The sequence below is a fragment of the Lissotriton vulgaris genome, chromosome 6 (assembly GCF_964263255.1).
Source record: "Lissotriton vulgaris chromosome 6, aLisVul1.2, whole genome shotgun sequence".
NCBI classification, from domain to species: Eukaryota; Metazoa; Chordata; class Amphibia; order Caudata; family Salamandridae; genus Lissotriton; species Lissotriton vulgaris.
In genome coordinates, this window is record NC_141694.1 from 387,628,301 (window position 1) to 387,646,843 (window position 18,543).

Here is an 18,543-nt window from a genome sequence, read left to right on the forward strand (position 1 = left end):
TCCACACACAACCCAACCATCATACACGCATACAACCACTCACACATACAACCACTCACACATACAACCACTCACACATACAACCACCCACACATACAACCACTCACACATACAACCACCCACACATACAACCACTCACACATACAACCACTCAAGCAACTACACACACAACCACACACAACCGCACACACACAAACACACACATCTGTCGCCCTCACTCTATCTATTCCCCTCACTCTATCTATTGCCCTAACTCTATCTCTCTATCGCCCTCACTCTCTATCGCCCTCACTCTATCTATCGCCCTCACTCTATCTATCGCCCTCACTGTCTATCTATCTATCGCCCTCACTCTGTCTATCTATCTATCGCTGTCACTCTGTCTATCTATCTATCGCCCTCTTTCTATCTATCGCTCCACCACAGCATCACTCAGGGGCACCACAGCATCACTCAGCACCACCACACCATCACTCAGCACTACCACAGCATCACTGGTTCAAATATGTTCTCTCAATGTTTGAAGCTTTATTGCAAATGTCACAAAAAAATTTTAATATTTCACTTCTGTTCTTGGATTTTAGTCACTGAACATAATCTTCACAACAGTTATTTACATAAGTTTAAGCTATTGCCATTAAAAATTACAATCACTTTTATTTAAGTATTAATTATTTAAAAAAATTAAAAGCCAATGTTAATTGTAATATCAATACATCTAAGTAAAGGCAATACAAAACATGTGACATTACAAATACTAAAAGTGTCACATATGCTAAAGTTAAAAGTATTGGCATTGTAAATCACAAAACATAAATATAAAATGTCATTTACAAAACCAATAGCTCCAACTTTCCTACTGCGAGACCTATTGGCAACGCCAGTGCTTGTTTTCCTCGTCAGACATAGGAAGAGAAAGCCAGAAAAACATTGTGAAGGGAACATGCAGGAACCTGCATGCATGAGATAAAAGGGCAGGGAGTGTTTGATAGGGTATGGAAGAGCCATGTGGGGTGTATTCAACACTGCGCACAGTTGGTATTCACACACGATCATTTATTAGAGTTAGGCCCTGGGTTTCTGAGCTTTGGGCACCGGCCCTTATAGTATTACACATTAAGCACTGGCTGGAGAAGAAGATATACATCTTTCTTGCTATGCAATAATGCTACGGCCTGGCTCTGACAATACAAAAAGAATCATGTCTTTCTTGTCCCCAAAGTCATATGCTGAATACTTACCACACAATCATTAAGATTTGGCCTGGAAATAGTTTAGCTTAAGGACATTACACAGAATCACTACCTTCCTGCAAACACCACATCCTCAAAAGCTACGTCTATTTTGTGACACGACATACACAGTCCGCTTTTTGTCCCCTTGAGCTTAATTATGTACCACATCATGCGAGAAAGCAATAACAAACTATTAACAGAGTTCAAACTGAAACACAATAAATCTTTTATTTCCATGACTCAGGAATCTATGTTGTGCACAGATTAGCACACCCAGGAGTGTATGCCCGCTCAATTTTCAGCAGGCTAAGCCTGGAACAAATTGTGCAAACATATATTCCGAGTTTGAGAACCTAAAAAAATGAAAGCCACACTATATTAGTGTGTTGTTCTGCATCAAAAACTCGGAATAGCGCTGTAAATACTCATCCACTACACACTACAGCACTACATTGATGCAAATGAAGATCCACAGATATTGTTAGAGATGAAGCCTCACTCCATATGAACTGTATTTTCACTAATCATAAACCCATAGTTTCGCATACGAGCTACACAATGCTCATTTTAATCTGTCTAATTGTTATTGTGCAATATTAAGATATGTCTTCTTGTTGTCCAAATAAAATCATCATAGTAGTGCAATAAATGTGTGTATGAAAGGGTGGAATACATATTTCGGCATGTATCTCTTTATACCACTCAATTAAAAAAAAACAAAAAAAACATGACAATGTGGTCTAACTATTCCAAGATGTGTGTAAGTAAAGAGCGATTCATATGTTTTTCGTATAGTTCTACAATACCTCAATTGTAAATCTAATCTGGCCACGGAAAATATAAAGAGTAAGTTCTGAATCATTTTTTAACCAAGAGTGTGCATGGTTATATTACATTTAACTTCCATTTGCATATTTTCATTGGCAGCAACTCTCACATCAAAATACTCCCAGGATTTAACACTGTAAAACATTTCTCAGATCTCTGTTTTCAAAATGTATTAGAATTTATTTAATGAAAATGCTTGGACAACATAGTTTTGACAACATGTTCTTATCTCAGCCTGCCACAAACTGTCAGTATAAAGAAATGTTTTCTTGGAGTTTTAGCCACATTTTTTCTTAAAACTTCAAACACAGTTTATGATTATTTTCTCTGGTTTCTTTTCTAAATCATTCTATACATTTGTGTCACTGATACCTAAACTATGGAGCAGTAGCATTTAGCTAAACATGGCATTTATAAAACTCTCAGCCCATAAATTCCATTATTTGTGTTCAGAGATCGAGATAACTAGACTGCCATAACTACTCAAGTACCTAGATTGGAAATATTATTTGAAAATTAAGTTTAATTTTCTTACGTCTATTTAGTAATATAGTGACCACTTTGAAAATAAATGGCAGCACTTTACCAATTCTAAGCCATTCTAATTTCATTCATAACCGAGAATACACAAAAACCAAACGTAAATAATATTATACAAAGATAGACCCATACATATATTTTCATAAAAACACGTTTTATAAACATTTCCTCACAAATATAGAATCAATTCATATGTTTGTACTTCAGTAAAGCATGTCCCCATTATATCCGTGATACTGCATCAAATATTATCAAGCTTGCAATAACTTTAATTTTAATATTACGCATTATCGATAAGGACATTTTAGACACCATCCTGTTTATATATAAAAAGCCAGCTATGTGTTATTTGGAAAAAAAAGTTGGAAACAGTTGCTAACTATACCTATTTGGGGGCAGATTTATGAAGGCCTTGCGCCGCCGGTGCGTAATTTTTAACATGGGAAAAAGTGAAGCACCGGCGGCGCAAGTCCTTCATAAATCTGCCCCTTGGAATTTATGCTTGACAATCAGGGTACCTTTAATCAAAGGGCCCTATTCCGATCTCGTTCGGAAAGCAAACCGAATGACTCATGTCCGGAATACTTCCCGTACAACTCGTGTCGTGGGAGTTTGACCGATCAAGTACGATGCATTTGAATGCATCCGGATACGATTTGGTAGGACTCCCATTGACTTCAATGGGAGCCTGTGTACCGAACGCATACACAGGCTCCCACAGCAAAAAGGGGTGGGTGGTGAAAAGCATACACCCTGTGGCGGGCACTCCAGGGTGCCCGCCACACTGTGCATTGTCTGACAGGGGGGACCCATGGCCAGACCCTGTGGCAGATTCGGAGGGCCCCAGGTGAAAGGGGACCTGCTACGGCCCCCCCAAAGTACCATTCCGACAGCTGTTTCGTTTCCCTGAGACCAAGGCGAAGCGGCTGTCCAAATCGTGCATCATACTAGCTCGGTTGGAATTCCCCTCCATTGTGTGGCACGATTTGGCTATGAACAAGTTGTACGGACAGGTTCAGGTCCCGGAAACGATTCTGTCTACGCATACGCGATCTTTGCATCGTACTTGGTCGCTCGGACCTGTACACAATTCGGGTGAAAACAAAGGAAACGAATCAGATCTGGAAAATCCAAATCCGATTCGGAGGCCTTCCGAACGACATTGGAATCGGGCCCACAGTCTAAATCTTGATTTTTTGCTTTTGTTAAGGTGCCCCTCATTAGATTTTATTCTGAGACTTATTAGTGCCAGACCATGATAATACTCGTAATCTGGTGGGCGGGTGGTGGCCCTATTTGGCGATGTGGGAGCGGGCGGTGGCATGGCAGCCTGCTCTCACACCACCAAACTCGTAATTGGGACCTTAGAATCCTCATTGATTAAGTTGAGCCTGAATGAGCTGAGGCCTGCGCCAATCTCCTATAGTTAACAAAAGCATAAAGCTAGCCTCGCATTTATCTGATAAAGTTTTAGCCAAGCAAGCACATGGCTGAATTGTTTAAATGTATACATTTTTCTTTCTTTGCAACAATACTAAGAAGTAAAATGTCTCTCTTAATTCACAGCAGAAGTTAATTTTACTTAGAATGGGTAGCTTTCCAACAAAAGACGTGGGGACATATTTACAAGCCCTCACTGCCACTGAAGCGTCTTTATTTTAAAAGCACCTGCACGCAGGACCATTTTCCTTAGTTACAAGGTGGCTTAAGCCACTTTGCATGTCTTAATGCCACCCTGTAAATATGCTGCTTTCCATCACAGTCCTCTACGGTTAAGGGGCATGCAACGAGTGTTGCTGTGGGGTTCCACTGCAACACCTATTGCTTTTTGATGCTGCCCCAGATTTACAAGGCTGAGGCAGTGCCAAAAATGAATGCGATGGAATACCAGACTAGGAGAAATTATCAACTGATCCTTGTTTTTTGCTCTTTACATGCTCTTTACAAGCATGCTGCATTTTGCACACTTAGAAGTTGCAAATCACCATTATTGATTGTTTATGTGCAGATAGGTGTCCCTTCCTGCACCTAGAGAATCGTCTATGCAGCGCAGGCATCCTTGCAAATTGGCAGCAGGGTGCCTTCGCTGGCACTACAGTGCTTTTTTTGTCCCAGCACTAAGGGAAACAGGGGTGAACTGTATTCTTGTGAATATGGCACATCCCTGCATTTTGAAAATATCAGTGTGCGACACTTCCAAATTTGGCACAGCTCTGCTCTGCCACATTTTATTGTAAATATGCACTGTGCTGGCTTACTTACAAGCCCCTTTCATCATCCGTGCAGCACTTTTAATATGCAAGTGCAAAAAATGATGTAGTGGCTATTCAAGAGGCTTGCAATTAAGCCCCTTAATTCCTACACTGGAAACCAACTTAAGCTGATGCAAACTGCAGACTTCGGGGCATATATACTATAAAATATCAGAGCACGGAGCTGCGTATAATTTTTCCTCGTATCTCCATTCTCAAGCCTTGTATTCCATGGCATTCGTTTTTGGCGCTGTCTCAGCCTTTACACCTGGGCCAGCATCAAAAAGCAATCAGTGTGTCTGGGGCAAAGGTCCACAGCAGCACCCATTGAATGCCCCTTTGCCGCCGAGGACTGCGTCGGAAAGGGGCATATTTATAAGGTGGTATTAAGCCACGCAAAGTGGCTTAGCACCACCATGTAAATATGAAAATGGCGCTACTCCACCAGTGGTTCAAAAAAACATGATCCCCCGGTGGCAATGTGGGTTTGTAAATATACCCCTTTGTGGCTTTAAAGAGGAGTCGTTGTTGGCTATTGTATGCTTCCGTCCAGCTCTGCTGGAGCCTGTAGGAAATGGTTAAAACCATACTCTAATGTACTTAATATAAGTCGCGTAGGCAGGCTTTGATTCAGAACTTGAATGGACATCACATTAAGTCAAGATGTAATCTGATTAAGTTCATGGACCATTTTTTAAAGCCATTAAATCATTGATTTTTGATTCTTATGTATTGCTGTTTTGCTGTTGCTCTACGTGCTTCCTAATTTAAGTATTTTTGTACTTTATATTGTTATGGTTTCAATTAACATTATACAATAAATTGTTACTATTACATTATAATGTAGGCCTCTCATTTTATTTTATAAAAGGCAGGGATTAGTCAATAGATGGAACACGCATGTCTATCTGTGACAACCAATGTTCCACCTATAATCATTTATTTTATAATGATGCTTCTGTTATTATATAATGCTTTGCTTTTCCAGGGAATACCCAATTAAAACTCAGATTTTTCTTTTCATATTTATGTGTGTTAGGACTATCAGGAATAACTCACAAAAACATCAATAGAATCTTTTCTTTCATTTGATTACAGACATGTACATCCATGTTGCATACCATTAGCAGTATTCTGTTCTACTTGTAAAGCTTGCTAACAGCGTATGTTAAATGACTTCTATTCTCTTAGTGTCTAGTTTATTTAGATTGGTTAGAGTCTCAAAGTTCATATTCAACAAATCAGCAAACCTCATTCTTTTAACTTCCAGACATAAATCATTATATTTGAATCACAACACATTTTAAGTGTGTTACCTATTTGCGATTCTGTACAAGTTTATTTCTGTATCTGATGTGTTGATCACGTGTGTTTTAGATTTCATCGGGATTTGTTTATTTGAGGCAGACAGACACCCACTAAGGACCCTGTTACCAATACAATTTGATGTTCTCCTAAGTTTCTTATTTCCCTGAGTTCTCAATTATGTCTGATTGTGAACCTTGCCTTGTGAAAAATTAAACCTTGTGGGATAACTTTCAGGAAAGCCTGCTGTTAGTGCTGTTGCATATTGGAGTGAGATCCTAAGTACCATCCATCACTTTTATTGTTCATTAAGAAAATTTTAGACAAACGCAGGATGACTTGATTCTGCATATGATCTCGTTTATTTGTTTTTTTTAAGGATGATACATATAAAATGTCCCTACTTTTCTTTTTATACTGCCTAAAAATGCACTGATTTCCCAATCATCCGGTATGATACTTTTCCATCCAGGAAGGCATTTACGATGAAGTGGTTCAAAGTTTTCCTTGAATCCCTCAATTTCCATTAGTACTCCAACGATTTGTTTCTTTCATTTCACTAGCTTTTGCAGTAAATATTTCAATGAGATCTCCAATTTGGTAGTTTGATATCTCCTCCCTTTCTTCAATAGTTCAACAATACATCCTTGATAGATGAGACAAGTCAAAGTGCGCACAAATGCGTGAGAAATATCATCATCCTATCTTGTGTTACAAACCATCTCTACGGCTACTTAGGCACTGTTCATGTAGATTTCCCAATAAGAGATAGTACGCTAAGTAGTAGCAACCTATAAACATGTTACATATTTGTGTCACCCTTGCTTTATATATCCCAACCTAATCTTCCAAGTCATCATTGCATTGACTTATTACAACTCTCAGCTGGAGAACATTTATGACTGTTTTGGGTTGTTTTGGCTGTAGTAACTGACGTTCACAAATGAGCTTATTTTTTTTTAGGGTGGGCACATGTCCCTTTCTAAACTCCTGCCTACCCTTTAATTTAATTGTAAAGAAACCCAACTCCATAAGTCCCTCCCACATTCCCTACTAAAACATATATGTACATTATACAGATACCCCATCGGGCGGAGATCACTGATAAAAGACAAAAGAGTGGAGAGATAGACTAGTGGATCTCCTCATGTAGGTTAGTGAAACACCATTTTACAGTGAATTATTAATACTACTGTAGTACTATTAAATGTCCTGCAAAATGCCTTTGCTGACCAGGCCCCAGTGCATCTAAAATAAATTCCACTTTCAAATGTTCTTCCTCATGCAAGTGTAAAACTTAGGAAATGTGTTTATGAATGAAATGCAGTGCCACAGCATGTTGAAAATGTATGAATGTATCACTAAGTGTGTTTAATGTTGAAAATATACTAGGGAAATGTTGCATGTAATTTGCATAAAACATAGAGCAATGACAGTCACAGACAATTTAGAATTTACTTTGTTAAACCTAGCCCATCAACAAATGGAACTGACAGAATGTTGAGCCTATGAGATTAGATGAGGCGAGATCTGGAGAGGGGGATATCAGACACAGCTAGTATATGGAAAGGAGACTACCAACAAACAGTTGTGATTATTAACATCCCTCATACTTCTTGTATCATTTTTAGGTTTAACATGTAGGGCACTTCTGCCATTCATGAAAACATAGTGTATTCTACTTATGTTTTATGGTGCTTCTCAGCTTTGGGACAGCCTGCTTATGCCATTGGCGTTTTCCATTAGAACCTTTTGCATTGGCTTGAGACATGTTCAAAGACAGCTTGCTTCAGTCCAAAGGAGTATTTCAGTCTCACAATTTTTCGCTTTGGCTTTGCATTTTAAAGTATTTGTCAGTAACGTAATCTAATTTCCCTTTAATGCGAATTCTCCATTAAATCTATGACCCTTATGACAATGGCGGTTGGTCGGACCATTGACCACCATTGCAGTGGACAGGAGACTGCCCGACAATCAGTTGGTGGTCCCACTGAGCAATTATAATAGGACTGCCATTGTGTCACTTGCAAATCGATTTTTTCTGCTAGCAAGGGCAACATTACCTCCGCGGCCTAGGAAAAGAGCAGTTTGTGTACAACCACGCACTGTGTGCCAGGCACCATCTGGTGCCTGGCACACGGTGCGATACAGTATATTTGCCCCCAGGGCCAATTAGCAGGGGGCCCCCAAAGTCTGTTTCTGTACGCCTTTTCATGGCGGTCGGACAGCCATGAAAACGCAGTGGGAAAAGGACATTGCAATCACTGCGCAGGCACCGCTGCAATGGCAATGGTATGGATACGATTCTGACTGCCAATGAAACAGGATTTTAGATCTTCTCTCCTACAGCCTAAAAGATGGGTCAGTGGATGGAGTAGTCTTTTCAGACACCCTCTCTGCCCAACAGCAGACTGACTGCAAGAAATACTTGCAGCAGTATACTAGTCTTTTTCCCTGACCCCTGGTCTGACCAACTGGTGTACCCATGATGTGGACACTGGTGACACTAACCTTAACCCTAATTGGTGACACTAACCCTAACACTAACCCTAACCCTAACACTAACCCTATCAAAAACAAGATCTATGGACAATCAGACCAAGTCAAGGAAAGCATCAAAGCTGAAGTCAGCAAGATGCTGGAGTTAGGGGTTATTGAACCCTCTGAGAGCCCCTGGTCTAGCCCAGTGGTTCTGGTCCCCAAGCCTCATCCACAGGGTGGAAAGAGAGAGAGATGAGGTTCTGTGTGGACTATAGAGGGCTCAACTCTGTCACCAAGACAGATGCTCATCCCATTCCAAGAGCAGATGAGTTGATAGACAAATTGGGGGCAGACAAAGTTCTCAGTACCTTTGACTTAACTGCAGGGTACTGGCAGATTGGCATGGCCCCAGGAGCAAAAGAGAAAACAGCATTCTCCACACCTGATGGGGATTATCAGTTTACTGTAATTCCTTTTGGGTTAAAGAATGCCCCTGTCACCTTCCAGAGGTTGGTGAATCACGTCCTGACTGGGCTGGAGTCCTTCAGTGCGCTTATCTTGATGATATTGCTGTCTTCAGCTCCACCTGGCAGGATGACCTAGTCCACCTTGGGAAGGTTTTACAAGCCCTGCAGTCTGTAGGTCTAACTATCAAGGCATCCAAATACCAGATAGGGCAGGGCACTGTGGTGTACTTGGGCCACCTTGTTAGTGGAGGCCAGGTACACCCCTTACAGCCCAAGATTCAGAGTATCATGGAATGGGCAGCTCCAACAACCCAGACCCAAGTTAGGGCATTCCTTGGCTTGACTGGGTCTTACAGGAGGTTTGTGAAGGGATATAGGTCCATTGTGACTCCCCTCACAGAAATCACTTCCAAGAAAATGCCCAAGAAACTGGACTGTTAGCTGCCAAAAGGCTTTTGATACCCTAAAAGAAGCAATGTGCTCAGCACCAATTTTAAAAGCACCAGATTAATCCAAGCAGTTCATAGTGCAGACTGATGCATCTGAGCTAAGGATAGGAGCGGTCCAATCCCAGATCAATGAAGAAGGCCAAGACTAACCTGTTGCTTTTATAAGCAGGAGGCTACTCCCCAGAGAGCAGCGTTGGAGTGCCATTGAGAGGGAGGCCTTTCTGTGGTTTGGTCCCTGAAGAAGTTGAGGCCCTACTTATATATATATTTTTATATTTATATTTATAAAGTTTTTTATAGCGCGAAGAAGATCCCGAGGGATAACAGAGTGCTTTACAATATGAAGGGAGGAAGACAACAAATATCAGAGGCAATATCCAGAAGAGTACGGGCGAGAAAGAGAATACATTATAGAATACAAATCGCAGGGTAATACAATAAAACAAACGTAGGGGGTAAACAAGGGTGAAACACAATCTTCAGGAGGGAGCTGTAACAAAATAAGAACAAAGTCAGAAGGAGAAATGTCAACGGGCCTGTGCGTCAAACCCTATTAGGGTATGAATTTGTTCATTAGGAATCTTTTGGCTTCCACTTTCAACGCTGTCAATGAGGAGATTCTGTGAATTTCCAGTGGGAGAGAGTTCCAAATTTTTGGGGCGGCTCCGGAGAAAGCTCGGTGGCAACATCTCTTTTTCTTAAGGATACGAGGTTTCAGGAGGAGGGAGGATTCACTTTTTGAGGCCCTTACTCCACAGGATAAAGTAAGTTTTTCTGCAAAGTACGTAGGAGTATTTAGGTGAAGGGCTTTGTGAGTGAGAACAGCAATCTTTAATTGAATTTGTGCTTCGAAGGGCAGCCAATTGAGGGATTTAAGGACTGGTGCTATATGATCTTTTCGCTTAGAATCCGTAACCAGACTAGCAGCTGAGTTGAGTGCAGCCCTTAGTGGAGCCAGAACTTATTTGGGAAGGCCACAGCGGGTAGCACTGCCATAGTCTAGCCTCGGCAAGACAAGCACTTTAACCACTTGCTTGAAATCATTTTGGGGAAGGAAAGGTTTGATATTTCTTAGAGTTCTCATCAAGTGGTTGGCTCCTTTGCATAAATTGCTGAAGTGACCTTTCATGTTCAGGTGCTTGTCCACAGTGATACCGAGAGACTTGGCTGCGTCTAGGATAAGAGGCGTGCAGTTGAAAGGAGTGAGGTGGCTCAGCCAGAGCTCTAACTTGGGGATGCGATTCGGGGAGATGAGCAGGAATTCCGTTTTTGAGGTGTTGAGCAGTAGATGATTCTCCGTTAACCAGTTTGAAACTCACTTCCTGGTTCAAACTGGCCACAGACCTCTCAGATGACTAATGCAAATGAAAGGGGGAAAATACAAAACTACTAAAATGGTCCATTTCCCTACAGGGAATGGACTTTGAAGTGGAACACTGACCAGGGACTGCCAATGCCAATGCATATGGACTTTCCAGGTTCTTCCACTTAGACAATGAAGACTTCCTAGGGCAAGGTTAGTCTCATCACCTTTCATTTGGGGGGGAGGGGGTGCGAAAGTGCCATCTTTCTTGCATAGGTATGCCTCCACTTCTTGCTGAATTGCTGATGTGCTTTGACTGAGTGTGCCCTGGGCTCCTACCAACCAGGTGCGCAGGGCCTGTGTTCCTTCCCTGAAACTGTGTTGAAACTAAAACCAAATTGGCATCTCTGGACACCTGTCAGCCCCTAGTAAATGGTACCCTAGGTACCCAGGGCATGGTGACCAGACAAGACCCCTAAGGCCTGCAGCACTTATTGTGCCACCCTTAGGGGCCCTGCACCCTGACACCCACACACTGCCTTTGCAGGCTGAGTGTCTCAGTACAGAACTAAACAGAGAGTCGACATGGCACAAATCCCTGTGTGCCACGCCCACAAAGCTCACTGCCCTGGCATCCATCAGTCACCCCTCTAGCTGGGTGCCCTATGCCAGTGTTGTGGGCACAGGTGCATAAGCCATGTGCCCCTACAGTACCCAGGGCCATTCCTGGGCACTGTAAGTGCAGTGCTGCCATTAAGAGTATACGGTGCTGGGAGCTTGTCATTCGAACTCCACAGCACCATGATGGCTTCACTGAAGACTGAGAAGTTTGTTATCAAATTTCCAAGCACATTTAACCTGCACTGATGCCAGTGCGGTATTTAATGTAAAATGCGCGACAGAGGGCATCTTAGAGATGCCCCCTGAAACCTAAACAACTCCCAGTGTCCTGACTGTGTGGCTACCGAGGCTGCCACCACCAGACACTTTTCTGGACCCCTGGGTCGAGAGCCTGCCACTCTCGGGGCCTGAAACTATGCACATCCTGGAACAAGGTGCCAAGCCTCCTCCCCCAAGGTGGGCAGGGGAAGCTTCAAAGGCATATCGCCTTTGTGAGCCTCTCCAGGCCACTTGCTGTACTCAGCAACTGGCCCCCACCGGGTCTGATCCCCACTCTGGTGGGAAGAATGGCAGGAAACCCTAAGTGAGAAAAGGGTGTGTGTAATCCTATGCCAACCCCACCCCTCAGGTGAGAGAGGCGAGGTGAAGCACAACTCCGGGCTTCAGCCATCTTGAAGATGGGGAGCCCTGCTCAATCACAGCTAGGCTCCTGTCCCCCTCCCACAGGAGAGGAGCAGGCTAGAGGGTGTACCCAAACCAGGACAGGGACCCTTTAGTCCCTCCCCTTGCCCTACCTGTAAAGCCCCTACATTTAGTATTTAGGGGCACCCTGAACCTTCCTTCCTCAGATCCCACCTGAAATAAGAGGAAGAACAAGAAACAAGAAGACCTGCCATGCAGCTGCTAACAAGAGGATGACGCCCAATGACTTAGCCCCAGAACCCTACAGGCCTGTTGATCCTTGAACCTGCTCCTGCGAAACTCCGGCGCCTCATGCAGACAGCAACCTCGAAAACCCCAGAGGACCTGCCTGTCTTGAACCTTCCAAAAGACTGGGACTCCCACGAGCAGTGTTTCTGCTCACACAGCAATACCCCTGGTGCCAGCCAGGAACCGCGACTCCAGCCCACTCTGCACCCGCCGAGCCCGGCCTGTGCCTGAGTGAACCAAGACCACGAGGACGTCCCCCGGTGACTGGGACCTGAAGTCCAGTGCCCAAATACCCTCCTCAACGAACCAGATGACGCCTGTAGCCTCAGAACCAGGGACCCCTCCAAACGCGACCAGCTGAGCTTAAGATTTCCCGATGCCAAAAGGCACCCCCGCACCCGGCGCCCCACGGCCCCTGTACCTTCCTCTGAGGTACCTTCCTCTTCTCCAAGATCCCAACTTACCTTTTGAAGTGGTGGTTGCACCTGAAGAATCTCCATCCCCGAGCCTGCAGCCTTTGTTCACTTTTTAACTTTCCCACTGGATAACATTAAGCGCCAGACAGCTCAAAATCACCCTGCACCCAGGTGCCCGAGTGCCGCTGGAAGTGCAACTACTACCCTACTCTACTTCCAAACTTGCCCTGAGTAAGTGACCAGGAGCTCAGCTCCCACAGCCGCGTGGCCAGCTTGCTTGCAGCCACCAACCAAAGGCCTCCTACCCTCAATTGGATTGCATTGGGCCTACGCTCTCTGCACCTGGCTGCCCCTGTGCTGCTGAGGGTGTAACTGCTGTACCTTTCTGACCCTGGGCGGCCCCTGAGTCTATACCCAGAACCTTAACTCCATCAGTCGAGTACTTATCTAAAAGCCGATAACTCATTTTCCTTTCATAGGTTAACATTGACTGGTTTCACTTGAAATTTCTTCTAAATGTGGAGTTTTGAAACTTTAAAATATTCATCTAAAATCAGCCGAATAACGAATTTTGAATTACTCACCTGTGATCAGGAGAGAAGCCAGTACTGTACCTTTTAGCCCAGTACTGAACCGAAAAAGTCATCATAACCGTACTTATCAGTAAGGTGAATGTTCTTCCATAGGAAGCCATTGACTGTTTTTCTGTGAAATTTCTTCTAAGTTTTGATTTTTGCAACTACAAATATTCTTTAAAAATCGTACCAACTACTAAAACGAAATTACTTACCAGTCTTAGGTAGAGGTCCCAGTGTTGAAGCTAGGGGTCCAGTACTGGATTACCAAAGTAACGGGAACCTACTTTACCTGTGACTTGAATTTCCACCCATAGGATAACATTGCTTGGTTTTCACTGAAAAGTTTCTATCAACTTCGAAAATACATTTATATTCTTTAAAAATCACCACTGCAACCAAAACGCTTTTACTTAACTGTTTACAGCTTATGTCCCGGGGCTGAATCCAGTATCCATTCCTGTGGTTAGAAAAGTAATCCATAAAGCAATCTATTGCATTTATGTAGAAAACCCCATTGAGCTCAATGTTAAATTGTGTTTGAAATTGTGTTGCCTATTGCAACCACTGTAGCTATTTTACTTAACAAGTCTATTACCTTTTTACAAAGTAACTACCTAAAGTAACTCATATTGAGAAAAGTATATTGTGATACCTTTTGGTTCAAAAAATAAAACAACTATATCTTTTGATATAAAAACAATTGTTCTTTAGTGTGTGAGATCATTTGCTGACTGAGTGTGTACAACAAATGCGTTACACTGTCCTCTGATACTGCCTTACTGCTTGACCAAGCTACCACCTTAGAGAGTAAGGTTATATCTAACTTTAACCTCTGCCATACCTCTGGAGACTGGGTACTCTATACACACTGTACCTTACTTTGGTCCAGTATATATATGTTATGTTGTTATGTTATATGTTCTTGTATAGCACGCAGCTGCCCCAGCAAAGGGGCGTCCCGGTGCTTTGAGAGCATAAAGGTCGGCTACCGCAAGGATGGAGTCGCGGCTGTAACATAACAAGGCAGTCTAGCAAAAAAGATAAGTTTTGATGGCCTTTCTAAACGTCAGAAGGTCGTTTAAGCCGCGTATTTGGAGTGGCAAGGCATTCCACAATTTTGCTGCAAGATAGCGGAAGGAGCGGCCTCCCATGCGCGAGCGCTTTATTCGAGGCACCACTACCAGGTGCTGTCCCTCCGAACGCAGGGCTCGCCGAGGGATATAGGGGGTCAAAAGGGGGCATAGCATGGGGGGAGAGGCAGATTTCAGGATTTTAAATGACAAGCAAAGGCTCTTAAATTGAATCCTCTTCTCCACCGGTAGCCAGTGTAGTTTAATTAGAGTGCTAGAGACCGAGTGAAAACGGGGGAGCCCAATCAAGGCTCTGGCTGCCGCGTTTTGCACTTGTTGCAGTCTTCCCACCTCTGCCCGGTTAGCCCCTAGAAGTAGAGAAGTAGAGAGCTTGCATAATCCAATCGAGAAAGGATTGAAGACTGCACTATGCGCTGACGGGTGGGTGGATCAAAGAATTTTAAAATCAGTTTAAGGTTCCGAAGAATCCCAAAACACATGGCGGCAACCTTTTTAGTGTGATGGATAAAGTCAAGCGAGGAGTCTATCCAAACTCCTAGGTTTTTTACCTCACTCTTAAGCTCGGGAGGGCTACCAAGAATCTCAGGCCACCATTTATCTCCCCATGCCGAGACATCCTTTCCTACCAGCAGGACCTCAGTCTTGTTGGCATTGAGCTGTAGGTAGTTAGATGTCATCCAGTTAGTTACTGCTGTTAGGCCCTGTTTAAAATTGGACGCACTCGGCCCGGAGCCGTCACTCAGCACCACCACTAACTGAGTGTCATCCGCATAAGAGACTATAGATAGCTCCCACCGTTTGGCGACCTCAGCCAGTGGCTGGACGTAAAGATTGAATAACGTCGGACTGAGGGCAGACCCCTGGGGTAGTCCCTGCTCTATAGGACGTTCCTTTGATAGAAACGGGGGGTGGAGACCCGGAAGGACCTTCTGGTCAGGAACGCCCTGAACCAGTCCAGTGCCTGTCCACTGATCCCTGCCGCCTCCAGTCGATACAGCAATACCTCGTGTGAGACCGTATCGAAGGCAGCGTTGAGGTCTAATAAAATCAGCGCTGCCATCTGGCCAGAATCCATGATGGTCTGAAGGTGTTCCGTCACACTCAGGAGTGCTGTTTCGGTGCTGTGGCCCACACGGAAGCCATGCTGGGAGGCGTCCAGAGTGGAATTGGAGGAGAAAAATGTCATTAAAATATTATTAACATGAGACTCGGCCACTTTGGCTGGCCAGGGTAGCAGAGAAACAGGCCTTAAATTTTCCGGTCTTGTGGGGTCTAGTGTAGGCTTTTTAATAATGGGAGAAACCCATGCCTGCTTCCATCTGGCGTGTATAGTGGCAGATTTAAACGATGAATTGATAATTTGTCGAAGGGGGTTGAGTATAAGCGTGGAAGCTTCTCTGAATTGTGCAGGCTTTAGAAGATCTGCGGGGGAGCCCGATTTGATTTTCCCACAGAGTCTGAGAAAATCATCCTGGCTTATGTCAGGTATGGACATAAGTTTATTAGTTGGTCCGATATTAGGGGGGATTAGACAGGGAGTAGCTGGGAAGGAGCTATAGATCATTTGTACTTTATCTATAAAAAAGGAGGCCAATTTTTCACAATGCATGTTGGAGGCAGTCGTTGCCACAGCAGCTTTTTTGGCGCTAAGGTCCTTCAGAATCTTAAAAATAGTTTTTGAGGGGTTCTGACTGGTTCTGATCTCATTGGCGTAGTAGGAGGCTCGCGTTCTACAGATATTTCTGTGGTAGATTTTTTGTGCGGCCAAGTATTGTGTATATAGTATATAGAGCCACTTTCTTAACCTCTATGTCAGTGGGCTCGCCACCAACTGCTTGTTGGTGGGGGTCCCACCGACATCGTAATCAGGCCTTAAAATAGTAGATTAGAAAGTGCAGTATGTTTTGAAGTCCATACCATATAGGAATGTAAATGCAAGGCCATGAATAATAATTAGATCTGCACTGTAGGAAGAAAAGGTAGTATGCTAGTATGAAAATACATCAAAATATATTTCTATTTATTATACAAATGTATTATTTCCATTTGCTCTAAGGTTCATTGTTCAAGAAACCCCTTTTTTCAACAAGTTTGTTTTTTCAATACACTTCTTAGCAACGGAGAATTGTTTGCGTAGAATATCCAGACCTCAGAAATATTGTATGTAGCTGGATAGGCCTTGGCCATGACTGAACCAATTATTTCTTCGGAGCACATAAGCACCAGTTCATAGTGTTGTACTAAGCAATCTTAAATGAGAACACACTCCTCAAGTGTGTCATCTTTGCTGATCTTTTTCATACAAATTTCCTAAATGTTACATTAAGACTCAAAGTACCTTAGTCATTTGCAAATATAATGGACACTTTCTGTACAGAGCTTTGTCCTTTACCAATCTGTCTATAAAAATATCTTAATGTACGAAATTTTTAACGCAATGCTGCGTTACGTGTTGTCATTCTGTATTGTTGTATCAGTCGCCCCAATTGTGTGCAAATTCTGTTTGCAGTCTTTGAATTATTTAACTTAATACCTGAAAATACATACTGCTCTTTCCATCATAGTTTGTTTGTTATTACTATTTTCCCAAAAATACGTAAAATAGTAAACTAAGAAATTCCCCTGCTGCTCTTAACATCTGGCAAATATTCATTAGGGGTTCTCAAATGTTGGCAGAAGCTTTTAGTTGTAAAAGAACATCTTCCTAGGACCAAATATTTTATTCCACTTTAACATAAAAAAGGCAGCAAATACAATTCTGTGTTAAATACATTGATCAACACTTTGAAACAGCTGCAGCAACATTGCTGTCTTCCTAACAAGCAATTTCCATTTGTACAAAGCACCACAATAAGAGATAACAATACGAGGACCAGAGATTCAAAAGTTATGTTTTACTATTCAGGAGGGCGGTAAGCTCCCCTATTGGTTTCCCCAATCCACAGTCAATGCATTCAGATCCAGAATATATCACTATCCCTCACACGCAAGGGCAGCATTACCTTTGTCCACAGGATACCAACCTGAATTATCCCAAGTGGATGATATAATCTTTGCTTATTACTTCTAATGGCCATGTGCCTCTCCATAGCCAATCAAGGTTATTTCATGCACTACATCCGACTGGAGCATTATCTTCATTAAGCAAAAGTTCTAATGCCTTATCCCCACATCCACTGTTTTCTTGCCGGAACCATGCACTTAAATGCATGTTCCTGCTATCTCTCTTCCAACAATCTAGCAAGGAATTTGTTAGATCATTTCAGTGTTCCAAGTTGCAGTCACACACCTCCTAGACACCAGGGGCAGTATTATACAATGTGGCACATTTTCCTTAATAGCACCAGGCAAAATCGCAGTCAATGGGTCGATGCATACATTTAGAATGATATGAGAGAAGGGTGGTCCCCCACCAATGGACAACATTTGAGAAGTGTACTGTAGCCCATTTCCAACTGACAGTAAGTACAATACAATGAACTCATTATCTGCCCAACAACACATTTCATTAATTGCTTATTTGACGATCTGCCATGTTGAGGAATCAAATCTCTTCTGGATTGCTTTCATTAGGTTGGTTTCCTAGATCTGGCCTGCAGCTATCACTTACATGAATTTTGTCACATAAGGTTAATTTATTTTTTAATGCATAGATTCCTTAAACACAATTACAATATTAACAATATTACACTAATCAAAAAACCACAAATGCTACCCAACTAACCTAGCAAACAGAAAAATACACAATCTATCTATTGTTTTGAATAGATCCCATTTGATCTTTTACTGGGTGGTTAAGGTGTCTATGATGGCTGTAAGATGTTTTCAGGAAATTGCATTGCACTATGTGTAGTCTGTGTTGGAGTACCTTAGATCCAGTCCCCTAAAGTCCCCAATGATTTCCTGCCACTAGAGATTCGTCCAGTTGTGGGTGTAGGGGGCAATGAAGTGAGGCAGAGTGTATATTCTTGAAATCTCCTGAAGTCTGAAAGTTGTTCATCCTGGCCTCTAGGGGCATATACAGTTTTGGAATAATCTAGGTCCATT

General features: G+C 42.8%; 1 protein-coding gene across 2 annotated transcripts in view; it reads left to right on the forward strand.

Moving 5' to 3' along the window:
- The window catches only part of DLGAP2 (DLG associated protein 2), an 800,561-nt gene that overhangs the window by 653,129 nt on the left and 128,889 nt on the right, over window positions 1-18,543 (forward strand). The gene's annotated exons all lie outside the window — the stretch shown is intronic.